Source organism: Dasypus novemcinctus, unplaced genomic scaffold (genome assembly GCF_030445035.2).
Source record: "Dasypus novemcinctus isolate mDasNov1 unplaced genomic scaffold, mDasNov1.1.hap2 scaffold_203, whole genome shotgun sequence".
NCBI classification, from domain to species: Eukaryota; Metazoa; Chordata; class Mammalia; order Cingulata; family Dasypodidae; genus Dasypus; species Dasypus novemcinctus.
In genome coordinates, this window is record NW_026688177.1 from 303,076 (window position 1) to 308,595 (window position 5,520).

Here is a 5,520-nt window from a genome sequence, read left to right on the forward strand (position 1 = left end):
ACGAGTCTCTGGGTCTAAGATGTGTCTCTTGTAGACTGCATATAAATGGGTCATATTTCCTTATCCAATGTCCCAGTCTGAATCTTTTGATAGGTGAGTTTAATCCATTGACATTCAGTGTTATTACTTTCAAGAAATTATTTATGTTAGCCATATTTTGATTGGACTTGTGTTTGTCATATTTTATTTGTGTTTTTTCTTCTCTTGTTGTCTTTTTTGTTGTTCTTACACTCTCCTCCAACTCTTCCTGTCCTGTTTTTCCTTTCTTCCTGCAGAACTCCCGTTGCAATTTCTTGAAGGGGAGATTTTTTGTTGGCATACTCTTTCACTTTCTGTTTATCTGTGAATATTTTGAACTCTCCCTCATTTTTGAATTCTATTTTAGCTAGATAGAGTATTCTTGTTTGGAAATTTTTTTCTTTTAGTGTCCCAGCCAGCGGGACGATCAACAGGAGCTCCAGATGCTAGGAGGGAAAGAATGGTATGGTACAAGAGAGACACAGGAACGACAGCAAGACAGTATTCTGATCAAGCTGCAAAACTTTATTGAGGGGACTGAGCATATATACTCTAGGGAGGAGGGGGTTGGGTAAGGATAGGTGGCAGTCTGGGATTGGCTGCTGCTGTTGCTAGGGCAGGAGGCAGATTTGAGGTAAGAACTTTTGGCGGGAACTGGTTCTGTAAAGAAGGGGGGAGGGTGACCTAAGCTATTGTTGTATCAGCTCGGGCGGCCATGTTACCAGCATTGCTGAAAGGTAGATTCTATGCATGCTGCCTTAATCGCCCACAACATCTCCTCCCTTTGTTTTTCAAAAGGATGGAGGAAGAATGCTCTTCGAGCACTCTTTTGGCATTAACCTGCTGGGGGAAGTAGAGGCCTCATTCCCCATGTTGTTTGTGACTCTGTTTTTCTGGGGAGGGGAATTTGGGGTAGGATTCGCGCAGAGTGAACCCTTATTTGCACAGAGCGAACCCCTATGCTAATGAGGCATGCTTCTCAAGGAGCTCAAAAATGGCCTTTAATTGTTTTGACCCTCCTTTGCAGTGCTTTGCCTCGCACCCAGCAGTACCAACCAAAGCATAGTTTCGAGTTATATGCTGTTCCTGTAGGAGGGGGCTCTTCACCCATGAGGGTGGGCAGCAGTTAGTTAGTTTAGAGATATACTTTGATCAGCGAGGTGAAGCCAATGATAGTGCACTTGAATAGGCCTGCTAAGAGCGGAATCAATTTCGTCTTTTACTAGTTGTATAATTCTTTTTATGGCCCAAGGTGCAAAGGATATTACAAGGAGTATGGTTATTAAGGGACCTAATATGGGGAGAATGTAAGGAAGGATTCCGTTGAATCCCCAGGAGGCACCTCCTTGGGCTTCTCGTTCACGTTTGCGGTTTGCAATTCCTTCCCTAAGTTTGGACATGGAATCTTTGACTAAGCCAGAATGGTCAGTAAAAGCAACATTCCTCACCTAGTGTGGCACAAAGTCCTCCTTGCTTAAGGAAAAGTAGATCTAGGCCTCTCCTGTTTTGGAGAACAACTTCTGATAAGGATGTAAGGGATTTTTCGAGATGGGTGATGGAGTTTTCAATGCGTGCTAAATCTTCATCTATAGCAGCTCTCAGGTGGGACAAACCTTGCTTTTGGAGAACGACAGTGGTGGTTCCAGTACCTAGGCAAGCAATACCTAAAAGAGAGGCAATAGTGACAGCCATAACAAGTTCTCTTTTGTTCCTTGATATGGCTGGAGGTTGTGCATCCCAGTATTGATAAAGTTCTTCTCCTCTATGGAAGATGACGCGGGGCAGCACAGCTACTAAGAGGCACACTTCTTTAGTCTTGTTGAGGGCTTTTGCTGATACACAAGGAGTAAGCCCTGTGGAAGAGCATAGCCATTTTACCCCTGTTGGGGGAATGTAGAATTTACCTGTTGGTGGAGAGGATGACTGTGCACAGACCTTATTAAAGGAGGAGGGGATAGTACCAATGCAATGTCTGGAGTAAATAACAGATTGCATGGTGAGGCCTATTTTTGTTGTATTCCATGAGCATTGGGGAGGATTATCATCGTTTGAAGTATTAAATGAGGTATTAAGGGCGACAGCGTCATAAAAAGGGGGGTTGGCAGAAAAACATAACCAACAACTATGGGTAAAGTTAGGCTGGGCGGAGTTTAGGGAGAGAAAGGCAGCTTGGAGCACTGAACAGAATGGGTTATAAGTTGGTTTAGGGGGAAATGGACTTGGCCCAGTGGTTAGGGCGTCCGTCTACCACATTGGAGGTCCGCGGTTCAAACCCCGGGCCTCCTTGACCCGTGTGGAGCTGGCCCATGTGCAGTCCTGATGCACGCAAGGAGTGCCCTGCCACGCAGTGGTGTTCCCCGCGTAGGGGAGCCCCACGCGCAAGGAGTGCGCCCCATAAGGAGAGCCGCCCAGTGCGAAAGAAAGTGCAGCCTGCCCAGGAATGGTGCCACACACACTTCCCATGCCTCTGATGACAACAGAAGTGGACAAAAGAAACAAGACACAGCAAATAGACAAAGAGAACAAACAACCGGGGGAAGGGGGGAATTAAATAAATAAATAAATCTTTTTTAAAAAAATTGGTTTAGGTTCCATGGAAGTTTTTGAGGGCAACAGTGTTAGGCTGGTAGCAAAGGAAGAATGGGTTGAAATGATTTGATTGCTGGGTTTGTGAGGAGGGGTAGTTGCGATTTGAGGGGATGGGGGTGAAGCTTGGCGAGGAGGGGAGCGAGCACTATATTTGACCCAATGGCGATTGATGGTTGCCGTACTGCTTCCTTTTTTATCATGATAAGACTCCCTGGGTTAGTCCCTGATACATAGAGCCTGATACCCCAGGTTTGACCGATTGTCCAAGCGAGGTTATTGGGGAGCTGTACAGTGATATTTAATCCTATGCAGGTCCCTGGGGTAGAGCGGCCGAGCCCATCAGTGGAAGTTTTGCAGCAAGGGGGAGTTCGTGTTAGGGTAAGATATTGATCGGTGGTACTAGGTTTCCAATCAGTGGCTAATGTTTCACACCCCCAGTATGCACAATAGTATTGATTGGGGGCGTTGCAATAGGTTTTTCCAGGATTTGAGGCTGGGTACATGTAGACCTGGCTGAGGTTAAGATTTTGGCATACACCAGCACGGCCTCCTCTACGGGAACTACTGGAGCCGCTATTGGCATTGGGGAAAGTGCCAGGGAGAAACAGGGTAGTGACATTAAAGATAAAGGAAGGTGCCCCCGTGGTAATGGTGGAATTTACAATTTTTGAATCTTCCCATCATATTAGGGACCAATTCCAAGGCTGGTGGGGGTTAGTTTCAAGGGAAGTGGTGCTTAGGTTATTGACCACACTTTGCAGGAAAAAATGTAGGGCGACAGACTTAAATGGCAGTGGGCTTAATAAGGCCATGGTACCGAGGGCTGTAGGTGTTTAAGGAAGGCAAGCTAGCAGGGTGAAACACCCTACAATGCACTAATAAGTTACGGCAAGAAGGGTTTTTTCTAGCAGGTTCCAATCTTTTGGGGCAACGGTTGCTAATCCGACTGTGAACAGCAATGCCAAAAAGCCAATTGGCAGGAGCCAATAGTTATTGTGGCAATAATTCATGTGGCTTTAGTGATGGAGCAAACCTGTACACTGAGCTTCTTTAAGTTGCAGGCTGTATGTGGATTCTCTGCGTGGAACTTGAAATCCAATGAGGTTTCTCCGCGCAGGTTACAGCAAGGTTGGAGGTTTTTTGTTGGCGATGTGCTGGAAGAGAAAAAAAAATTTCTTTTCTCAGGGAGGGATTTGTTCCCTGGAAAGGTTGTTGTTAAAGGGGAGAGGGTTTTTTCCGATAGTGGAGGATTAACATGTCTTATTAATCTTTCTGGAAGCCAGAGAGGGCCTTCTTTTTCTTGGTCGTATATGCAAGCAGAGCCTTGCCCCCAGATGATAACGGGGTTGGGCCCATTCCATTTTGATGTTGAGGGGTTGCGCCACATAACGGTGGCTTTTCGCGTTTGTGTTTTGGGATACCAGTGCCTATCGGCTGCAGAGTGCCCTTCTTGATCCAGAGTTAGGAAGTTGAGGACAAAGAGAGCATGATGTAAAAGATCTCGGGGGCATTGTTTTGTGAGATCGAGAGTGCTATCAGCTAGACGGCACAAGGCATTTTTTAGGGTGCGATGTGTTCGTTCTACTATTCCTTGGCCCTGGGGGTTGTATGGTATTCCTGTATTATGTACGATTTGTAATTTTTGACAGAAGGTTTGAAAAATTTTTTCCAGTGTATCCAGGTCCATTGTCTGTTTTAATGAGCTGAGGCTGGCCGAGAATAGTGAAACAATGTAGTAAATGAGAGATAACGTGTTTTGAAGCTTCTCCTGATTGTAGGCTAGCTAAAATAAATCCGCTGTATGTGTCAACACAAACATGAATATATTTGAGTTGCCCAAAACTGGCAAAATGGGTGATATCCATTTGCCAGATTTCGTTTGGGATAAGTCCTCTTGGGTTGACTCCTAGGTGAGGGACTGGCAATTGGGTTACACAATTTTTGCAGGTTTTAACAATTTCCCTTGCTTGTTCTCTAGTAATATTGAATGTTAGTTGGAGAGTGTTTGCATTTAGGTGATGTTGTGCATGGGCTTGGGAAGCTAAGGTAAAAGAGTTGCAAAGATTGGGACATATTAGCTGAGTGGCAGTGTCTGCTAATGCATTGCCTTCTGCAAGAGGGCCTGGTAGACTTTGGTGGGCATGGAGATGCCCTACGAAGAAGGGGTGCTGTCGTTTGAGAATTAGTTTTTGCAGCTGTGAGAATAAGGGGACTGCAGTGGAGGAGGGCTTGATAAATGGAGTGGTTTCTAATAGCGGTATAGACTGGGCTATATATGCACTATCAGTGTACAAATTAAAAGGTTGGTTTTGAAGGTGGGAAAAAACTTGCAGGACTGTGTAGAGATTGACAAGTTGGGCTGAAGTATAGGGAGAACTATGGAAAAGGCTTGACCCTGAATGACGTAAGCTGCAGTCACATTAGCTGATCCATCAGTAAAGACTAAGGTGGCCGAGTCTATGGGTTTTGTTTTAGTGACTTTAGGGAAGGTGAATTGATGGATTTTGGCGAACTGAATTAATGGATCACCAGGGTAGTGGTTATCAATATTGCCTGGAAATGAAAAGCATGCAATAGCCCATTCATTGTTGGTTTGGGAGAGCCAATGGATTTGATCCTGAGTGTATGGAATGATAAGGGAATCGGAGTCTTTTCCAAACAATTGGCTTGATCGGGTGATAGATTAGCTTGACTGGTTGGGGTATTTGGCCTACTTTCATTGGGGTTTTTGTTAAGGGGGCTTTCAGGCATATTAATTATTACTGAGCTGCATGCTGAAGTGGGACGAGAGTGCTCCTTCAAAACTTCCTCTCCCTTTTTGCAAAGTTCTTGAATGTCTGGAGTGGAAAAATGGACTTTTAGGGTTTCAGAAATAAGACTCCAGGAAGAAAAGGCAGTAACTGGGACTTTTTC

General features: G+C 45.1%; 1 long non-coding RNA gene across 1 annotated transcript; it reads right to left on the reverse strand.

Moving 5' to 3' along the window:
• Nucleotides 1–522: 522 nt before the first annotated feature.
• Nucleotides 523–2,310, reverse strand: LOC131277629 (uncharacterized). Its single transcript, XR_009184768.2, has 2 exons — nucleotides 1,467–2,310; nucleotides 523–678 (listed from the first exon to the last, which is right to left on the reverse strand). It is a non-coding gene; the product is annotated as an uncharacterized lncRNA (long non-coding RNA).
• Between the last annotated feature and the right edge of the window lie 3,210 nt (nucleotides 2,311–5,520).